Source organism: Bactrocera neohumeralis, chromosome 6 (genome assembly GCF_024586455.1).
Source record: "Bactrocera neohumeralis isolate Rockhampton chromosome 6, APGP_CSIRO_Bneo_wtdbg2-racon-allhic-juicebox.fasta_v2, whole genome shotgun sequence".
In the NCBI taxonomy this organism is placed as follows: domain Eukaryota; kingdom Metazoa; phylum Arthropoda; class Insecta; order Diptera; family Tephritidae; genus Bactrocera; species Bactrocera neohumeralis.
In genome coordinates, this window is record NC_065923.1 from 63,038,872 (window position 1) to 63,062,133 (window position 23,262).

Consider the following 23,262-nt stretch of genomic DNA (forward strand, 5'->3'; position numbering starts at 1 on the left):
CAATTGCATACTTAATTTACATATGTACTATGTATATATTTTTTTAAGCTTTATAACAACAAAATCTACAAAAATATTTAAGTAAAAATTAAATCTTTTCCCTCCACATTAAAAAATTTAACGCACTTAAAACGATTTATTTGCACGCAGAAGCATTCATTACAATAAGTAGAGTATTTATAAACCTTACTTAAGTGATACTATATATGTATGTACGTAAATATGCGCCACCTCTTCCATATCTGCGAGCCCAAACAATTAAACCCATCAAGTATATAACTTGGCGCTTGGAGATTCTTGCGCTAGAGTTTCAGTCGCAGCGCTACAGTAAAGCCTTTAATCCCATTTAGCCAGTTTAATTATGTAGTTTATTAAGCGGAAATGAATGAACGCACAAGCATGAGTACAACAACAAGATATACAACAACTAAAGTGAGTCAAAAAGGCAGCCACTATACGAGAGTGTTGGAATTTGGGGCAAGCGAAATTAAAGAATGAGCTGCAACAAAGAAGGCAAGCAGCAAGCAGAAATTTCATGGCAGCCATTGTGGTGAGAGGCGGCAATCAAAAAATCACAAGTCAGTAGTTGAAAGTTAACGGTAAGTAAGTGAAACAAGCAACGAACCGGGAAGTAACTAACTGACTCAGGACGAAGTAAGTGGTAAGTGTAAAGGAAGAATATATAGTGGACCAATAAAGTTTACATACACCTAGTTCTATTAAATTTCGACACGTTTATTTGTTTCAAAATGGATAAATTTTGTGGTTTTTTTCTATCCATTTCATGATATATATATTTAGCATTAAATATAGCATATCAAAATATATTTTTTTTTACACAAATAAAAAAAATTAAAGTTAAAGCTTAAAATGAGCACAATTTATATCAAAAAAGTTTACGTACACTTATGATTGTTTACATAAAAAAAAAGTAATTACAATACTTTTAACGGTTTTTGGCCTACATTTTGTTGCTATTAGTGTCCATAGACATCGTTGTATGCTCCCCACTCAATTTCTAGTATTATTTCCGGATATTTTGACCCATTAAGTCCATGATCCAGCTTTTTGGCCTTATTTTGATGAAATTCGATGTTTTCGAATACGGTTTTCCAAAAAGTTCCAGATATTTTGAATAGGATTAATGTCTAGCGATTGCGGGACCTATGGAGTTATTTTTATTTCCATAACAACCATTCACGTACAAGATAAGTTGTGTGTTTTGGGTCGTTATCCTGTGGTAAATAGAAATGGCTGCTATTAACAGCCGATTTAAGCACACTTAAAATTTAAATCTTTTTCTTAAAATGCTCAGATACATATGCTTATACATTTTTGAAATGTACACAAAAAATAAATCCCCAAACAGTAAGGAATTTGTTGAAGAGTGCTGGTTATCATAGACGAGTCGCGCGTCGTAAGCCATACATATATAAGGTTAATAAAAAGAAAATGTCGGCGTTTGCTAAACAATATTTAAACAAACCGTATTGGTTTTGAAAAACATTGTGTTCACCGACGATTCAAAATTTAATAAATTTGGTTCGAATAGATCACGAAAAGTGTGGAGAAAGATCAATGAAGAGTCGCAAGGACAAAATGTATTGCCAATGGTAAACTGTTAAAAATTTGCATCTAGAGTTGGACATTTGGACTTTATTAGTGAAAACATGGATAAGCATATGTATCTGAACATTTTAGGAAAAAAATTTAAATTTTAAGTGTGCTTAAATCGGCTGTTAATAGCAGCAAAACCAATATCCAACAGGATACCGACCTAAAATACATGTCTTATCTTGCACATGAATGGTTGTTATGGAAATAAAAATAACTCCATAGGTCCCGCAATCACTAGAAATTAATCCTATTCAAAATATCTGGAACTTTTTGGAAAACCGTATTCGAAAACATCGAATTTCATCAAAATAAGGCCAAAATGCTGGATCATGGACTTAGTGGGTCAAAATATCCGGAAATAATTCTAGAAATCGAGTGAGGAGCATACAACGATGTCTATGGACAGTAATAGCAACAAAATGTAGGCCAAAAACCGTTAAAAGTATTGTAATTACTTTTTTTTATGTAAACAATCATAAGTGTACGTAAACTTTTTTGATATAAATTATGCTCATTTTAAGCTTTAACTTTAATTTTTTTTATTTGTGTAAAAAAAAAAAAATATTTTGATATGCTATGTTTAATGTTAAATATACATATCTTGAAATGGATAGAAAAAAACAACAAAATTTATTAATTTTGAAACAAATAAACGTGTCGGAATTTAATGGAATTAGGTGTATGTAAACTTTATTGGTATATACCTTAACTGTGCGAAAATTTAATAAATTTGCATGTCATGGCATAGTCAAGGCGCAAAAAATTGCCTTACCTTTAAGGGATAAGACAAAGCGATAGGCATGCAAACTAGAAAAGGTAGAAAAGTGAATGTGAGACTCTATAAAAATGAGAAAAAATTAAGCAAGTGTCTTCTTGTTACACAAAATTCGAAAAATAAAATTTCAAAAACAATTTAATAGAAATTCTTATCTAAGCGTGTCAACTTACCTTAGCGACGTTTTGATTACTTTTTGCGAGCTGCAAACAAACGCGATACCACCGAGTAAAGAAAATCACAAAAATAAGGAAAAAAACGCTGAAAAGGATAAATGGGCGCACTAACTGCAATGTCTGCCGCGAAGGGGTTGGCGGTCTACGACTGAGCTGCAAAGAGAAGAAGGTGAGAGTTAAATTTTGGGGGAAAAAAAATTGTAGCAAATAGGTGCAATATTTTACGAAAAACGCATGAATATTCAAGTGAGGTAAATTATGCTAAACAGAATTTAGAGAACGTATAATAATCTGCACTTTGCTTTTATTGGCCGTCCACAGGGTTCTCAACTAATTTCGCTAATTAAGTTTCGCTAGAAAGGCAATATATTTAGCATTTTCGTGGCCATTTTTGATGTTGAAATGTGCCCATAGTAGTCTTAAATATGTATGATGAGACTTTTTATTTTATTTTGTAATTTCTGACATTCAAGCGTAATATTATACTAATGGCTACAGTCAACATCTTTTTAAGTTCGATCTTTATCTATAAGAGCTGATTGATTCAGATTCTAAATTAGCGGTTATTTTCCCTGCAATGCGCCTAGGCATTTGAATTCATCTATGGAGGGGCGATTGTCGAAATTTTAAAACTTGACTGAAACAAGAACTACATCAAGGAGCCATGGAGTTAGAAACTTATTGAATTCAGTAGAACGGGCACCATAACTAAGATCAGTGTTTTAAAGAATCTTTTCTTACAAACTTAAAAGAGCAGGAATCTGCCTAAGGAAAGTGGGGTTACTGAACACCTCTTCTAAGAGACAATATGAATGTTGGTGTGTATGTTATGATCGTAAGAATGTCCAAAATTTCAAGTCATACCCCAATCAGACCACAAACTAAATGCTACACATCTATTGCAGTGTTTCCTAATCTGGGACAGGGTCTATTAAAAATCCTAGCAGATCCACGCACACAGACAATATTTAGCAAACAAATTAGTTCAAAGTGCAAAGTGACAATAAAATATCTATCATTACTTTAAATGAGTTTCAAGTCATGGTGATAAGTTAAGAGAGAGAGAGACAACGCGATCACATATTAATCTTCTGTAAATCTATTCTGGTTGAAAATGTTATATACAAAGTCGCAAAAGAAACAGGACTGTTAAAAAAACAACAAAAAATTAATATTTTTCAAAAGTTATATTTTTTTATTCAAAGCAGTTTCCTTGTGCTTCGATACAGCGTTTAGCCCGGTCAATTAGCATTACAAATGAGTGTTTAAGGTCATTTTTCGGAATGCTCTTGAGAATATCGGTCGTCGCCTTTTGGATAGCTGAAATGTCCTGAAACCAACGTCCTTTCATGGGCAAATGAAGTTTCCAAATAGGTAAAAATCACAGGGTGCCAGATCAGGTGAGTAGGGTGAGTGATTAATGGTTAATATTGAGTTTTTTGTCAAAAAATCAGTGACAAGCGTCGACCGATGACACGGCGCATTATCGTGCAACAGGCGCCAGGACCCTGCCTCACGGTATTGTGGTCGAGCATGACGAATGCGTGACAAAAGACGCTTCATAACACCAAGGTAAAACACAGCATTAATCATTTGGCCAGGTGGGACGAACTCTCGGTGTACAATACCCTCGGAATCGTAAAAACAAATCAGCATTGTCTTTATTTTTGACTTCTGAAGACGACCGACTTCTGATCGTCACAGAGGTCCTCACGATCTTCTTGGAATCGCTTAAACCACTCATGCACATTACTACGGGATAGGCACTGATCACCATAAACTTTTTCCATCATTTGAAATGTTTCAGTAAACGTTTTCCCAAGTTTAAAACAAAATTTAATATTTGCTCTTTGCATTTTACGACCGATGATCAAAAGCTGCTGTCACTTTTTGATCGATAACATATATCCAAATGTTTTAAAATTTCTATGAAATGTCAACAAGAGATCAAACTTTTTATTTTATATACCCATATAGGTGGCGCCACCAGAAACAATTATATTTAAAAAGTTCTGTTTCTTTTGCGACAGACCTTGTATAATGCATAAAGAATCATAGTTTTTTTTAGTTTGATTAGAACATGGTTTTCAAGCTCGAGTGTTTTATACTTTAGATGATATCAGTTATCAGGTTGGAGGAGTCAATATTCACTTAATTACTCTCTCTTATTATTTAGCTGTTTGCAGATTGATGCTATGGGCTTATCTTCGTCTACAACGTTTAGTTTCTAATAAAAAATGGCACAAATCGGAACGGGTCAAGAAAATCGCTTATGTAGAAGGGTCTCATACGACTTAGTTCATGGAGAAAATTACAATATCAAGTATTTAGTTATAGCAAAAAAAAAAAAAACCTGGTAGTATTATAAACAATGACAACAAATAATGAAGACTAGTTGACTCGGCCAAAGCACAGTAGTCAAAATGTCATATACTTACATATGTATGTGTTTTGCGAGAATCTTAACTATTAGTTAATTTCTAGAGCGGCTTTTATAAGAAAATTGTTTTTGTATTGTCTCCTTGTATAATGATATGTAAGCTGAAGAATCTATTGCTGCAGAATGCTATATTCACAAATAGTTCTCTCAGAATGGTACTAAGTTTGCTTAGAATTTAGTTCAATGAACTCAGTAGCATATTACACTATGTCAACCAACCTTAAAGCCGGAGAGTACTTCTGGAATAAGTATAAGCTGCTAAATGTGTTAATGATCCAGGTCATTTTTGAGATATGTATGTATATTTAAAATCGATGTAATATATATAAAATATACTCTAAATAATTTACGAAACAAATAATACTCACAGTTATGCAAGCATTAAATTTTTACGTTCATTGTTCGATGGCCACAAAACTGTTTAACTTTTTCAATACATCTCGCTGAACTTTTCCTATTGAATTTTTTTTCGATTTTGTGGACTCTTTTTCTATGCAATTTTCCCGTTCTATAAATTGGCGCATGCAACCATTAATTTACCGCTGTGACACACAATACGAAACTAGCAATACGAAAAATGTGTATTCTGTTAAATTGCATTGCAATCAGCATAAATTTGGAGCAGCGACTACAAAGGAACAGCCGAAACATGCAGTTAAGCGAAAGCCAGCACAAAAACAACTGCCGAAATTACAGTTATGGCGCAGTAAGAGCGCAAGGAAGGCGGGTACAGATGGTAAGTAGTGTGCGGGAAAAAGTTGAATGACAACCAAAAAAATCTAAAACAATTTTGCTTATTTGGGGAGTTTTGGTGGACCCGGCGTTTTGGTACGAGGGTAGGTTAAAACTGAGTTATACCTGGTTTCAAAAAATTGCAGATTGCTGTGACTGCCCTTTTACATTCAAAACATTTACCAGAAAAAATCTACCATTTAATCCACTAAGAGGGAAAATAAAATACCCTTTATACACCCTCATTTCGTACACAATGGCATTCTCGAAAAGTGTTATAATTTGATAAATTTTCAATCAATCTTTATATATAAAAAGTACGTGTCACGTTGTTTGTCCGCGATAGACTGCTAAACTACTGAACCGATTTTAGTAAAATTTAGCACACTGTATCCGGTTTGAACTAACTTAGAAGATAGGATAGTAAAAACAATTCATAAATTAATTATTCATAAATTCTTAAAAAATACAGTGAAAGCTCTTTTAAATTAACGCTCTATCAAGCGGATATCTCCATTAACCATGCACATTGTTGATGTTTATTAAGTACAATCTATTAAACGGAGAACTCTATTAACTGGACAGAAAAGCTGTGCAACCAGGCATTGACAAAGCAGCCTTAAATTCATTATTTTTTCCAATGAAATTTATTTCTAAGGACATATTCAAAATTAAACCCTAAGTACAATTTTTCGATTCTTATACCAATAAAAAAGGTTTCTCCTTTATTCATAACAAATTGTTTAACGGTATTGAATAGTTTATTATATGAATAATACATAGTACTCATATAAAATGTAGACCACAGCAATGCGTGGCCAGATCCACATGTACCAGTATAAAAAATTAAATTTTGTGTGGAAGGATTGGTATACTTAAACGTGGTGAAATGACCACCGAAGACAGTGAACGCACTGGACAGGAAGAGGTTGTTACCGACGAAAACATCAAAAAATTCCACAAAATAATTTTAGACGACCGTAAAATAAAGTCGTTCAAGATAGCAGTCAATCTAAAGATATCAACTGAACGTGTACATCATATCATTTACGAATATTTGGTTATGAGAAAGCTCTGTGCAAAGTCTGTGCCGCGAGAACTTTTGGCTGAAAATAACGACGAGTTAATGATTCAGACCTATGTTTGGATATTTTCAAGTGTAAGAAGCCCGAGCTTTTGCGTCGATATGCACCGTGTCACAATTCAATGAAAACAACGGCGAAAATTCATGAATTGAGCTTTGAATTGCTTCGCAGAAGATAAATCCATTGGTAGAAATTTTCGAGGATGAAGAGGTGATCGCCGAAACTGAGGCCTATTTTGAAGCAAAGGACAAATTGTGCAAGAAAAATGGTATCGAAATATTAGAGAGTCGCTACAATCTGTATTACAACCTTGAAGGGAAATCTGTTGCATAAAAAAGTGTTTTACGATGGCAGACCGGGTACTTTTCAATTGACCTGTTAACTGTCCTTCCTCTGTTCTATGAAAAGGAAATGCGCTTAAAATAGCGCGTGAAGCTTTTTGGGATACCAAGAATGTAGGAAATGGTGTTCGACTTAAAACACATAACCTACTTCCTGAGATTTGTCTGTGTTCAATCTAAAGTTATTACCGGTTATTCTCAGGGTATACTTCCGGAACCTTTCATTCAAAATTTTTATAAATTAAATTAAGGAGCAGATTACTATGTGTCATCAAGGCTTTTAATTACATAATTGTTCTTAAATATATCCATTAGGAGCAGCTGTTAGTTTTTTCGAAGTTTCAACGAACTCAATTCTACAGCAGTTGGGTTTAAGGTAACGGAAGAGCATGGTTTTACATCTGGCCAAGTGCTGTAAACTCGTTAGCAATTCTTGAACTATTGGGAGATCTGTCACTTTTACAGAAATAAAACCAACTACTTTTATTTGGTAATCGTATACACATCACACATACATATATTGTTGAGTACAGTTCTCTGTAAAGCCAGTGTGAGCATCTTGAGCCTATGACAAATCTGGTTGAGTATTTTAATTCTAATTCCACTGTAACATCAGTTTATGTAAAAGTGTAAGATACGTTTGAGCAGTGTCTGGTTAGAACTCATGTAATTATTAAAAGGTGAACTCTATTTAGGCGATCTAGTATCTGACTAGCGTTTGTCGTGCTCGCCTGGGTACCAACCATTCAGTAGTGAACCACAAGCAGTCGGAGCAGCTCTTGTTCTAGTAAAACAGAAATAATTGATCTAGCAAACTTATCAGTCTTGCAGTTTCCAGGAAGCAATGCCAGAGATAGGAGTTAATATATCATTTCACCCGTCTCTAGCGTACGGTCAGCGAACTCAGGCTACCACTGTTGCCCAATTATCAGAGTATTTAGTCACCAATCTGAAAGAGGCTGCGCTCCTGAGCAATAGATCTACTGCTATCTTGAAGGAAGCCACTTTCACTTGGAAGACGCTGTAATTTTCAAGATAATTTATTATTCGAAATATGTAAGTTTTAAAGAAAAAGCTGTATCTCTTTCCAAAAAAACACTTACCAATTAGGGTACCCTAGCACTGAGCCAGTAAGCTAGACAAAGAATTCGGGCCAATGCAATTTAAAATCTGGGTTGCAGACATAAATAGCGCAAATTAGGTTCAACATTTATTATATAACATATACAATTTTTGATTTATTTTTATATGCCGTTATTAAATTCACTTAAAAATGCATAAATTCTCAAAAATACCATATTTATATTTTCACTAGTAAAATAGTGCAATCCATTAATTTCCTTTGCATTAAAATCTCAAGCAGGCACTTCACACTGATACTCTCCGTAATCCATGCACTTGAGAGCACAAAGTCGCTTGCCTGCATTCGATCAATGCCTAAAGTGTTCTCACCTCACAGCCATCACTTTAGAAATCAAAACAAATTTAACTCAAATAATGGTGACCTGCAACCGATCAAACAGTCGGGCATCATTGAAAATGAATGAATTATGACGGTATGAGTGAATACCACCCACCCGACCGGCATAACGAAATTTCGGATGCACTTACAAAACTAAAATTTCATACAAAAGATGCTGTGGCAGTTAAATGGCCAATAATTCTATCAACACATTGCAACAAATTGTGGCACAAATGAGGGGTGAAATGAAGGCAACAATGTAGCATATGCATACACACTCAAAATGTGGCACAAACAGATGAGCAAGAAACCAATATGACGCCTATAAACAAATGCACAAGAAGAGGTAAAGAGCCATAAAGGGAAGAGAGAGTAGATATGAAAGGAGTATGTATCTAAGCATATGCAGGTTTAGTTTGTGTGGCACACACAGTGGGTTGCTGACCATTCATTGCACGCACAGGCAACTCTCATAGCCTGTAATGGCAATAAAATCACTTATGCTGTTGATGCATTGAGATTTCGAGACGTAGGGATATACTTGTATGAACTTTTGAGTCAACTAAGTATATATGGTATGTATACGAGAGTCACTAGCAAATGTGCTGCCACAAATTTCTATAAGCATCTCGATATTTATATATGTAGGCGCATATTTATTGATGTACTATATGTTTTTGTTGTACTGCATACGAGGGCTGCTGAATAAGTGGGTTACGGTCTCCTTTCAATGATTACAGTTCTTTAATATTGCGATAAATAGAGCTTCAAGATCCTTCTGAGGTTTAAAATGAGTAGAAGAAGAATCTTGAGTTTTTTTTGTTTTATTTCTACTAATAGGATTCGGGTTGATCCCCGAAGTTTAGCGAACATTTTGAGAAAGTCGACCATAAATATCGAAGTTCTCACTACTTGTGGCTCATTCTTTGTATGCTTTGAGAACTCTCAATTATATTGAAGGCCTCTAGCTGGGTAATTTGAGGGAATGCTGTTTATTGCTTATTTGGCAGTGGTCAGTACATAAACCACGTCATCTCCGCATGCCTCAAGTCAAGAATTTATTTTTCACTTTAGCCATTTATTTCTAACATGTACTCCAGCTGATAGCTTCCATGTTACTCGCAAAAATAATTTCTGTCATTTCACTCCAAGGTATTGAGCTGATGGTAACATAACTTTACCTTGCACGATCAGTTCATTGGCTAATTTTTAGTCCTTTCGAATGAAATAAGCACGCTTCTTGAACTTTTTCTTGGTTCTGCGCACGGAGCGCTGTGAAATAGATCATCTTCAAGATTGCGTTGACCCTCCTTTTCATTCTTTCCATTTGGACCTTATCATAAATTGATTTTGCTTAATGGGCTTACTTGTTTCTTGGACTCTGGAGCTAACGAGTTCGTTACAGTCTTAATTTCTATATCAAGGTGAGATTAAATGGAGTTCCCGATTTACAGCAGATAAGCAGCTTTTTTAACATATCTTATCGGACACTTAAGAGTCCAATTTTTCATGTATGAGCACATGTATTTAAAAAAAAGTGGCTAAGGTAGAAATACGAATCCCATTCGAATCCTTATATACTTTAAAGTACACTATCAGCAATTTGCAAAACTAAAAAAAAAAAAAAAAAATGACGACACCACGATACAATACGATACAATAATAAATCAGAAAAAGTTTAGTTAAATTTTAAGTGTAGCCATCTCAAACGTTTTTAAGCTTACTCCATTTCAATTTATCTTTTCTAACCCATAAATCTCATTACATGTACTACCAAAACTATTCAAACTAGCCTCGTATGTGTGGCACATATAAATACACCTATGTTCGAAGACTTGCTGTGCTACCAAAGATTCAAGTGCCGATTCTAAGCCTTTTCGTTCTTTATTATGTGCACACATGCTGGCATTTAATGCTTTGGAAAATGACTTTCCATACACACGTACATCCATTACAGACAATTCGACTGGCTACTAAGAAATTCAGAAATCCATTTGGCAATCCAATTCATTTGCTGCTTAAATTGTGTGTGACCCATTCGTAAGTATTCGTTGGGCGTGGTATGGACTATACGAAAGGGGTTGGCACATACACTTACATAAGTATGTGTAAGTGTGATTCCTGGTTAGTTGAGTATTATTTCCTTCGATTGCAGTGTTGATGTTCGTAATGCTAAATAAGTATTTCATTCCGATATCAATTGCTTTTGCTGGAGTTATGTAATTTGGAAGGCTGTAGGTCAGGATATAGTAATGTGCAGGAGATGGAATAAAGTTGCAGATATGAGTATTTGAAATGTTTATAGTGATTAGTGGTTAGACATTGAAAGACACTTATTCCAGTACGCTAGGCAGGCCTCTATGAGGGATTTTGGAAACATAAATTTTGGGGTGACACTCCGCTTAATGAACAAAACAACAAAATTTTGGCTAATAAATCCTCAGAAAGTTTTCCTCAGTTTGATAAAGGACTACGAACATCAGTTGGACAGAGGACTACGTACATTACCAAAACTGACAGAGACGACTGACTGGTTTTCATAACCGGTATCAAAGAGTTTTTGAAAGGAGCAAAAGACAAGGCTGTCAGACCTCAAGAGAAAGTTCAGAGGGAAAGAAAGAGAGAGAAAAAAGTGCTCATTTGATACTAAACTTTTAGTTAGAGGCATTTCATTAAAGAGAAAATTTATTTGCTCGGTCAAAATTTTATAGGTCATTGTTATGGCCAATTTTCATCTATTGTGAATGAAATACAAGCAACCCTCAGCTGTTTATCAAATTCTCAATATAATATCAATAAAACTTCTATGTTATGATACCGCACTGCAAAACACAGTTTAAACATATTGAGGAGACAAGTTAGACAAATTTTTATGTGATCGATCAGATTTCTTTATTAATGCTTTTTAATGAATTTTTATCAGTTTTTATGGCACTATATTGAAATCGGATTTTGATATGTGAACATCGAAATGAAAATGGTCCAACATCGTAATACAACGTATATCGTGATAACACCTGGAGGCTGAAGATCAAAATATGGGCAAATTTCTTACCAGCTTGCCATTAAAAAAAAGACATTCGCTTGGAATAAATCACCTCAGTCTCGGTCTCCATTTTTGAGCAAAAACCAAAGCGTTTTACAATAATGGCATCTGAGAGATCGCTGTATTCGATGTGTCGCACTCGGTGTTATTTGCGATTTTGAATAATAAAATCGGATTTTTAGCAATACATATATGTATATATTTTTCTTCAAAATGATAAAGCCTATTTTAGCACGCATAGTTGTTCCTTTTGGAACTAACTCTGAAGAAACTTATTTTCTTTTGAGTTCCCGCTTTTTGAACAACTTTCCCTCTTGACTTTACTTTGAGTAAAACTTTACCCTTTTCGAACAACTACTAAAATTTTCCGCTCTAATTTCTCACCACAAACAAACCGCACATTTTGTACTCGAAAGCCAGCGAACCGTGCCTAAAACTGATTGCTGAAAGTTGCCTTAAAAAATATTGACTTTGCATAATATTTATGCGCACATACATATAAACACAAATTCTCACACACAGAGCTTTCCGCTTTCCTTTTGCGCCACCACAATTCGCTAGCACACATTCTGGCATCGTGGCGCTTCTAAGCGTTTTACCGCTTTATTTCGCACTCACTTTCTATACATTCAACTTTTAAAGCTTTTATTTCAACACTTGCGCTTTTGCGGCGTTGTTGTGCTTGCTTTTCCTATTGTTGTTGCTATTATTATTGTTGTTGTTATGAAGGCAGAAAATTTGTTTTCCACTGTTGTTGTATTGCAAAGGTTGAATTTCTATGGCTAGCCGATTTATGTTGTTGTTGTATTTGTTTTATTGTTCTTGTTGTTGTTGCGATGCTCGGAAATTTGCTTTTCATTGTTGTTTTATTGCAATGCTGGATTTTGTTTGCCCAGCAGTTGTTCTTGTTGTTGTTTGGCTGTTGTTGTTGTAATTCTTCATTACTATGCATCTTTCTAGGGCTGCCTACAACAGTACATACGTTATATGTACACTCTCTAATTGTTGTTTTTGCTTTGGTTTAAGTCCTTTGTATGCAAGTCACGTTCGAGCCGTCCGAAATCAACGGCACAGAATCAAATCGGCCAGCCATTGTCTCTAACCCCAACACCAACTCAAGCACAAACACAAACATTGCTGATTGTTGTTGTTTTCAAATGCGTTGCGTTGGCCTGCCATACAGCGTAATTCAGAAGGATTCGCTTGCTTTCCTCCTGCTCTTTCTCCAACTCATCCACCTTTGCTCTGTCTTGCGTTGTCGGCGAGTTCTAAGCGTAAATTGTTACACCGCCTAACCCCACCTGCTTGCCACCATATACTTGGCACTTGCAAACACTCTGCTTCCAATTACTTTTTGCTTTTTGTCCTACCGCCATCTGCGTGATCTCTCTACCTCATTTCACTGGCTCACCCAACCATCGGGGAGGCATACGTCAGCTTCACTGTGGTGTCATCTGCACTCACTGGCCCACTCGCTCGGCTTGCGTTGGCGTTGTTTGATGCTTGTGGTGCCTCATTGCGAAGTGCATGCACGCACACTAAAGTGACATCACGCCGCTGTTTGTCAACACGAAAATTGTGAAAATCCTTTTAAAGGATTTCAACCACAGCCTCTGCAAAATGTTGAGCCTTGCTTTGGTCGGTGGTCTTAAATGCGCTCATGCCGGCGTAATACAGCTGCTTCACATCGTCAAACAAGTGGGCGCACACAAACGATGCCTTAAATTCCATGCTATAGACTCCGTCAACTCATCGTCGGGATTTTTGAAGTACTAGCTCCTAGGCAACTTCCGTGTGTTAGTCGTGAAGAGAGTGCAAGGTGAAAGATTTACATGGCGGCGGGCACAGTGTGTTTGGAAGAAACGTTTTAAGTTTTATATTGAAATGCGTTTATATTATGTACTCATGGTTTCTCCCGAAATAGCTAACAAATTTTCCTGAAGAATCGAAAAAAACCCAAATGATAATATTTTCTTAGAAACCGTTCAGTGGTTAGTTGAAGAATGCATTGGAAAGAGTTCTAAATGAATATCTCACTAAACATATATTCCAAAACTACGATTCAGCACTACAGAGCAGAACTCTGAACGAAATATTTTCTTATTAAAAAAAAAAAACAGTATTTCGTTGAAAATTTTATTTTTGACAAGTGTTTTATCGAGACCACATTTAGGAAAATAATATCGATGGATCTATTTTCTAGACCAGTTTTGTTCCTTTGCGATACCAGATGGAGTTCAGTTGCTAAGTCTATGAGAATCAGTCATCCTCTAGTATACCTGTGTTTGACGTGAATTTTAACAGACTCTTGTGGCCTCACTATCGATACATCCTACAGTGTATCATACCGTTGGGACCCCAGATGCTTACAGCGTAGTCTTGCCAATGCAGGGCAAGTGTACAAGAGATGATCTATTGTTTCCCTGATGCCTTGCTCTAGATATTTCCTGCAGTCTTCTCGATCTGTTATATTTTAAATGTTTGTAGTTGTTGGTTTGTATGCAGTTTATGTCCACAAAGATGGTATTTTCTAAAGTACATTTTTTTCTGGATTGAAATTATTTTCAGATTGATTTTCTTTACTTAAAATATAATTTTGGGTTATCTATGGTGTGAACCGATTTCACCCATATTATGTACATGTCATCAGGGTGTTAAGAAAAATTTATGATTTCTGACAACTATTTTAAAATTTATTGTCCATAAAAGGGTACAACTATTTTTAAAATTGGGTGCAGAATTCTCCAAAAGGATGTTTTTTGTTGTAAAAGGAACCTTTGTATTCTGTGGTAAATTACGATGTCTTCCATTTTTGAGATAATGGAAATGCCAGAAACTATAAGAGCTGAGTTTTTTTGTAAGGTTTTCGTCCAAATTTCTCTCTAAATTATCTCTTTTTGAGATATTCATATCCAATAAACTATAAAAAGAGAGCGGGAGTAAGATAGAAGAACGTAATCTACTGCTTGTTAGTAACAACAACTACTATGTTACGTTGTAACTATGAAAGTGCGGCACCAAGGCCCGTAAATGAAGCATAAGATTTTTGGTTTAAAAAAATATAATATTTTAACTGTTTGAATCAAATCAAATTAAATCATTATAAAATAAAAATGTATTGAAGCAGCGCCACCAATTTGTTACATTAAACTAAATCAATGTTACATTTAACTAAATGAACTGAATTCAATTAACAAATTTTGTTGTCAATAAAACACTCACTTCGGCCCACTGTGCCTCGCTGTCAACTTTCATTCACCTGTGAATTTAGTAACCTGTGCCGCATTTTTACCACGGTTTAGGGTAGCGGGACTACATACCAATGTTGGTGACAACGCAGTTATGTTGCTAGCGCTGTTGTTGTTGCTATTGTGGCTCTTGCCGCCATTGTCGGCATATTTAAAATGCAAAGGAAGTCATTGCTTGCCGTTGTTGTTGTTTTAATGCGTGCTTGGAAAATAATTTAAAAGCTCAAAAAGGTGAAAGCAATGCGGGTGAGATGGGGTAATACTGCCAACACCGGGATTTGCTGCTGATTTTTTATGTGAAGCTGTGTCAGTTAATTTTTAACATTATCCCCCACGCCGACTCGGCGTAGTCGCTCGTCGCTCGGCGAGTAACACCGAACTCAACTCACGTGCGAAAGCACTTATGCGCATCCTTAATGCTTGGCGTTGTTGTTATTGCATAACAATTTGTTTGCGGTTGCAAGGGAGGGGACTGTGGCGCGTTTGTATGGGCGTGCTTTTTCGTATCTCACCGAACTGACAGTTGGATGTTTACTGTTTTGTCGTTGCTTTTGTCGATTTTTTATTGGTGTTCTGTTTATTTTTTTTTCAAAATTTATGAAATTGACGCAGAATTTTGCATTTTCAATTTGCGCTTAATCTTTTAGGCTACCCAGACTGACTAATGTATTTATTTTTGCACCCACTCTCTCTGCCTCCCTTGCGATACGCTCTGCCTATAGAATGGAAATTCAATGATCAATAAACAATTATCCATAAATTTGCTTCGTTCATCGTTCGGCAAATTCGCAACGTGCGGCATCAAAAGTTTGCAAGTCAAATGTAGTTGTTGTTATAATTTTTATGTACTCAAGAGTGACATTCTTAATGGCTTTGAGGCGCGTATATTTATAAGAGAGGGTGTTATTTGTTGGGTAAATAAGTTGCGCAAATTAAATGCGTGAGAGTTGCGGGACGGGGCGTATTGTTGAGTTTGTGATTATGCTGATAAGATCCCTAGTAGTGGGGGATGCATTGGCAACTCAGCTTTTGAAGTTGGCAAATATAAATGAGTGTTACGCTTTTGGATTTAAGGCAAATAAAAAAAGACAATATTTTAGTCCATTTACACATAATTTTTACAGTATTTAACATATGCCAAGGAGTGAGGGCTAACTGAGGTTTGTGTACTTAAACTTAAAGTACTTTATTTTGCAACTTTAATAATTCTGAAAGCATTTATTTTCCTTGTGATGTATTGAGTAAAATTACTTATACTAAATTACCGTCCAAGTGGATAATTAGATTTTGAGTTTCCATTGGCTTAACAACTGCTCCGCTAGTTCTGCTTTCTGCTAAATGGATAAGAAAGGAAAGCAAATGGGTCTGGTGGTGAACAAGGGCAAGACGAAAATCTCCTGCCATCGAACAAACAGTCGTCGCACTCGCGACTAGGCTCCCGCGTCACTGCTGACAGTCATAACTTCGAAGTCGTAGATTATCTATCTTGTAACAAGCATCCACACCAACAACAACGTCAGCCTCGAAATCCAACGCAGAATATCGCTTGCCAACAGGTGCTACTTCCTACTTAGTAGGCAGTAAAGTCCTCTGTCGAAGAACAAAAACAAAACCCTATAAGTCAACAACATAAGTGACAACATCTGATGAGTCGACGTTACGAGTTTTCGAGAAAAAGGTTCTGCGGAAGATTTATGGTTCATTATCGCATTCGATGGAACGATGAGCTGTATGAGATAAGGGCTACGCGGTCATTGAATCCACTTCATCACGAACAGAAGTACTTGAGCGACACAAAGCATTCAATGAAGGTCGTGAATTATGGAAATCTTGCTTTATGCGTGAGGTTTATCCACCTCTATTAGCGAAATAGACAGAGCTTGAATGTTATCGTATTGGCCTCAGAAATATAGTAGCAGATTTTAAAATTTCGGATCGACTTGGCATTGGTTAAGGATTTGGATATGAAGCATGCCGATGCTAGACTCGTACCAAGGACCTGAATGGTTTCCAAAAGCGGCGTCGAGTGCAGATTACACATTCTCCAAACTCATCGTTACTGTTGACGAGTTGTGAGTTTATGAATATGACGTTGAAACTGTCTAGCGAATGGCTCATCTAAAATTGAGCCGAAATAGAAAAAAACAAAATTCTCTGAAAACACTGAGGCTTCGAACAAGTGTATGGAAAATGGAATTAAGCTTTGTTTTGCTCTTATTGTTTCAGTAGGCTAGTTTTAAAGCTATAATAAAGATTTTTAGGAAAATATATGAATAGGTTTTTTTGTCATTAGAATTTGTTCTGCTGCTATGAGGAAGATTTATTACTCTCAGTGTTAGCAGAAATATCTCACTAAGACGTTGTTAAACACAAATAATACATACATAAAACGGCCTATCTGTTTACATACATTTTCTCCCATCTACACACTGTTTTGATTACAGCCTCTACATTTTACACTTCGTCGCTTTGCTACTAATTTAGCTCTGCTTTCCTTTTACTGCCAGTTGGCTTTGACGCCTACCACTTTTCAATTTCTCAAGTTTTTCATGTTTATTTAATTTTCCATTTTTAATTTTACCACAAATTGCTTTTGCGAAAATGAAGCGTTTTCATGTCCCAAAGCGTTGTGTGTGAATGCTTTCTTTTCTTTATTTGCTTCTGCTATCTATTCTGCGCCTCAAACGAACGACTTCTGTTGCCTTGGGCCCCCACTACTGACAGGCGCTACTGTTTCACCCAAAGAAGTACCAGCTACATTTTGTACGTCACATTTTTGTTTGCTCCACAGCTTCGGTTTTACTTTGGCGGAATTGCAATCAGTGGAGACACAGGAAAAAAGCAAACGGAAGAGGGACTTCAGAGCGAAAGAGAGACAGGGGCAGAAGTGTCGCGCGCTCGTTGACGCTTGGCAGGACACTCTGCACACAGAAAGAATATGGCAAATACAACATATCCGGGTATCTACGTTTGTGATATTTGTATTTGCACTGCGGACGAAAGAAAAACAGCAACGTAATCACCTTTCGTAATTAATTTAAATGGATTTTATGCACTTATGTGAGCTGTGAAACCGTTTTATGTCGCCTTAAAATGGTGGTTATACACCTAATAATTATGATTTGAAGTAAGCTTTGCATGCGGGTAATCAGTTTTTTTAAATTAAACGAAAAAAAAATATGTTTGAACATAGAAAAAAGTAAGTTCTAAAATTCTGCTTTATATACGAAATTCATAATTACTTATTTGTATTTTAAAAGGTGGCAACGTCATAAAGTTTTTTTGCTGCTTTCTAAATTTCCTTCATTTACATCGAGTTATGTCACATTTTTTTATTTTTTGATCCAGAACTACTAAAAAATAATAAAAGATGGCAACCCTTTTCCAAAATTTGTTTTAAGATTGTCATAGGAAAGCTTTTAATAATGTGTAATGTCAAAAATTAATTTAGAACAAAGAAACAAAAATTAATATTTTTCAAAAGTTATATTTTTTTATTCAAAGCAGTTTCCTTGTGCTTCGATACAGCGTTTTGCCCGGTCAATTAGCATTTCAAATGAGTGTTTAAGGTCATTTTTCGGAATGCTCTTGAGAATATCGGTCGTCGCCTTTTGGATACTCCCGAAACCAGTGTCCTTTCATGGGCAAATGAAGTATTCCAAATAGGTAAAAATCACCGGGTGCCAGATCAGGTGAGTAGGGTGAGTGATTAATGGTTAATATGGAGTTTTTTGTCAAAAAATCAGTGACAAGCGTCGACCGATGACACGGCGCATTATCGTGCAACAGGCGACAGGACCCTGCCTCACGGTATTGTGGTCGAGCACGACGAATGCGTGACAAAAGACGCTTCATAACACCAAGGTAAAACACAGCATTAATCGTTTGGCCAGGTGGGACGAACTCTCGGTGTACAATACTCTCGGAATCGTAAAAACAAATCAGCATTGTCTTTATTTTTGACTTCTGAAGACGACCGACTTCTGATCGTCACAGAGTTCCTCACGACCTTCTTGGAATCGCTTAAACCACTCATGCACATTACTACGGGATAGGCACTGATCACCATAAACTTTTTTCATCATTTGAAATGTTTCAGTAAACGTTTTCCCAAGTTTAAAACAAAATTTAATATTTGCTCTTTGCATTTTACGACCGATGACCAAAAGCTGCTGTCACTTTTTGATCGATAACATCGATTGTAGTTATCCAATTGTCTTAAAATTTTTACGAAATGTCAACAAGAGATCAAACTTTTTTTTCATATACCCACCAATAGGTGGCGCCACCAGAAACAGTTATGTTTAAAAAGTTCTGTTTCTTTTGCGACAGACCTTGTGTGTATGTATGTTTTTCAGCAAGAAAGTATACATTAATATTTAGGGTATTTTTAATATTATGAATTAGCTGATGTATGAAATGTTTCCAGAAAATCTTCAATCTAAACTTGTAGAAGAGAGGAATTGAATATGTTTTACATATTTCATAAAGTCGACCATCATGTACTTAGGTCTATTAGATATTACATGCGACTGATTTTTCTTATGAAAATAATATAACTAACTACGAGGAACTCATTAGCCCATAGAGCTGTGGTGGTAAGTACTCGTAGTAGGCTTCAACCCCACCCGTGTACACGTTGTCAAATAAACATTGCTGAGTTGGTTCAACAACCATCTATGCAGTAGAACCCTTAGCTTAGTAGGTACATACGTACTACCAATATTTCTAGATATACCGTTTACTTTATATGTACATATCTATATCCATAAATAATATTATCCGTTTTATGGTAGTAAAAGATTTACAAATATCACTGACCAATCTTTGGTTTTTTGTCCCATGCTCAGAAAGTAGGGCAGAGATCGTGTAGAGTATATACATATGTATGTAGGTAAGTATGTACATATACCTACATATAAACGTTCAGTGTGACGATCTGAGTCTTTCCGGACAAACCCTGTAACTTCAGTGCAGTAGTTAACATTTCTGTAGTTTTTAAGTTTTTAGGTCAAAATTTGATACGAGATTATTGTTTCTAACCATTCTTTATACATAGGTTTCAAAAACAGCAAATAAAAACTTATATAATTTTTATATTTTGTTGCTCAAGAAACTCTTAAATTCACTGGATGGCTTTAAGAATTTTCTACTTCCGGTTTCTGCAACTCGTTTCCTTTCCAACCAAATCTCGAAAAGAACATTGATCTTCCAGAGTTCAAATAAGATTGTTTTGTAAACACTCACATACATACTTGTTTTCCATATGTAAATATGTGCACAGCACCAAAAGTGCCAGAGAGTTATTTTGTTTATTTTGTTTCAAGTGCGCGCTGCACTTTCCGAAAGCAATAAAATCCGTTGCAGTTCAATTCCATGCCAGTGAAATGCTGGCACAAAAGGAGATCTTTAAGTTTTCGCTGACTGGCAGCGACTAAGGAGAGAGGTTAAATCGACCGACTTGATATTTATGTGTGTTTTTTGTTATTTATTGCACACGCTGTTGTTGTTGCTGCATTTTTATGTACCCTGATTTGTACCTTTTGCCCCAGTTGTTTACACAATATATTCACGACGTTTATATTGACTGGAAAATAAATACAAATAAATAAACAAATCACAGTCGTTGGTAGTCGCAATTGCCGTTGCTCTTGCCATTGCCGTTGGAGTAGCGTTGGAGCGCTTGCAGTGCGTGGAGTGCAACAGACTAGCGACTGAAAAGAGCAAAAAATGCAAGCAATGAGTATTCATAATGCAGGCAGACAGACAGACATAAAGGCTTCGAACAAACAAAGTTATGACAAGTTGGAAATGGACGTACAGTGAGCATTAGTTTAGATGAACCAAATTCAAAATGTGAAATGTAAAGATTCAAAATAAGCTCTACTTCGCGGCGTCTTCAATTCGTTTTACTTACAAACTGGAAGTTAAAATTCTCAAAGTGTTAAAAATTGAAAAAAATTAAGCCTAACTGAAAAACGTATATAACGCATGTGGCAATACAAAACCGTGGACTGAGGTCCCTAACCTAACTTATTAAAAAGGTTTGAGACAAGACATTCAACCCTCAAAACCATATCTTTCACTCCATTTTTCACCTTTCGACTTTCCGACATTTTTCCACGCTATTTATTGGAAATCAGCTCTAAAGGGGGAGCCTGCTTTAGAGGCTTCAAAAAATCAATTTTTTTGAGAATTTTTTGGGAGGGAAAGAAATAGTTTATTAAAGCGAAATTTCAAGGATTTATTGTTATATATTTAAACACCATCCCACAATTTTTTTGGATACGAAATCTTTGATATTCTGCCTTTCGGAAGCAATGCATCACTCATTTGCATTGGTCGGACGGCGGGCAAGATGCAGGTCGCAATTTTTATCGGAAACAAAAATTTCATAGAAATTCATATTTGCTAATAACGTATCTTCTAGTTAAACTAAAATTTTTTTATAAAAAAAGTTGGCTTTAAAAATGTTTTTTAAAATAAAAAAAAATAAGATTTTTTGAAAAAAATTTTTTTTTTGTTGTGTAATAATATGTTCAAACTTGACTTTTCAGTTCTTTTTAGCAAAAATAGAAGATAATTTAATGCCAAAAATAATAAATTTTGCCCCAATTCCATACGTCGTTTAGTTTTTTCTATCCTGTCCGCCAATTAAAAATGAAAAACCGAGAAATCGCGCGCCAAAGTTTTCGCTTTCCGCCCAAGCGCTCATATATCTGCTAGACCCTCGGTCACTATTTCCTTTCTATCTTCGACAATATTCCAATCTATAACTTTAGGTACATATTCTTAGGTAATTTTTGAAGAGATTTAAGCAAAAAAAATCGATTTTTTGAAGCTTCTAAAGCAGGCTCCCCAGTTATGAGTATATCCACAAGAGCTTGGCGCTGTTAACTGAGATCGATGAGAAATTCTGAGAATTCGGGCCTACATAACGTGTATTTTTTCAATTTTGTTTCTTAGGTTAGGTTAGATGGTTGATCCCTCAGAGTAGCGTAGGAATCTCATCTATACTGTTCGATCAGTTCTTTGTTAAAATTTTGATTCTTAAAATCACCATTTTTATATTATTCCAAATGTTTAGAATGTAAGAACACTCTTCCTCATCATAGGCCACAAGTTAATTGAAAATGGCTGTGATGTGTAAAATATTAGTGGTATTTACCTGTAGTGACGAATAAGAATTGGAAAATGGGTTCAAAACCAATCAGATAAGCCGTGAATCATGAGAAATTTTGTACTTTTTAGGCATACATCGACATAGGATTCTACTTTAAGATACACACTGAAGTTTCTCCGTTCATTTTGCGCTAAAATCATTAATTGATGTAGATCTAAATCTTTGTCGATAAATCAAGCCTTACATCTCTCAAACGAGAAGAAGTAGCCGTTAGTAGCACTGATCTTGAACCAAAACCATACGATTTATTCCCAGACATGTTGTTGTTGTTATAACGGGTACCTAGTCCCCATTGGTAATGCAAGGGTTAGCCAGGTTGTCGTCGACGTCATCCAACGGGAAGCCCAAAAAACGTGCTGTTTCGACGGGGTCGGACCAAATGGAGAGGGGTGTTAGATGAGTGGGGTTGATGGGGCATGCAAAGAGGTGGCCAGAGTCATGCGGCGACTCATTGCACGCAGGACATATATTGGATATGTCGGGGTCTATTCTGGATAAGTAGGAGTTTAATCTGCTACAGTATCCAGAACGAAGTTTCTCGCGGCAATTCGAGCTCTTCGCCTGCGATGGAAGGTGGTTTGTCTCCAAGTACGCCATTCACACGACAGCCGGTTCTGCGCACCGGAATTGACCCGGATTTCATTCGGCCAAAGACTGTTATTTCGGCGACCTAACCCCATTTAGATCATTCCCAGACATCTATGTCATCGGTTAATATGAGCTATGATTTCTAAAAATTATACAAAGTGCACGAAAATTATAGGAAGAAACTGGTCCACTGAGTCTTCAAACAATTATATATAGAAATAAATCATCTTGTATTTTTTTGATGAGCTTCATGCATTTTCATTACCTTCCGAAAGACAACCGGTTTTGAAAGTACTCTTTTGGGATCTATTGATCATCTATTTTCAATGACATACTTTGCTAATCTTTGTGCATCTCAACCGGCTTATGATCCCATCAATTTAATGAGTTCTAATTCCATACTGAACTATAAACCTGCGTAAATGACTCCAACGGTTCAACTATGCTGTAACCCACTGTACTTGGGTTTCTTTAAAGTAAGAATATCAACGCGAAGTCCACCTACCATGGCAAATGGGCATGCGGAAGTCATCGAAGGGTTAATTTGTAGACTCACTTTTGTTGTTATT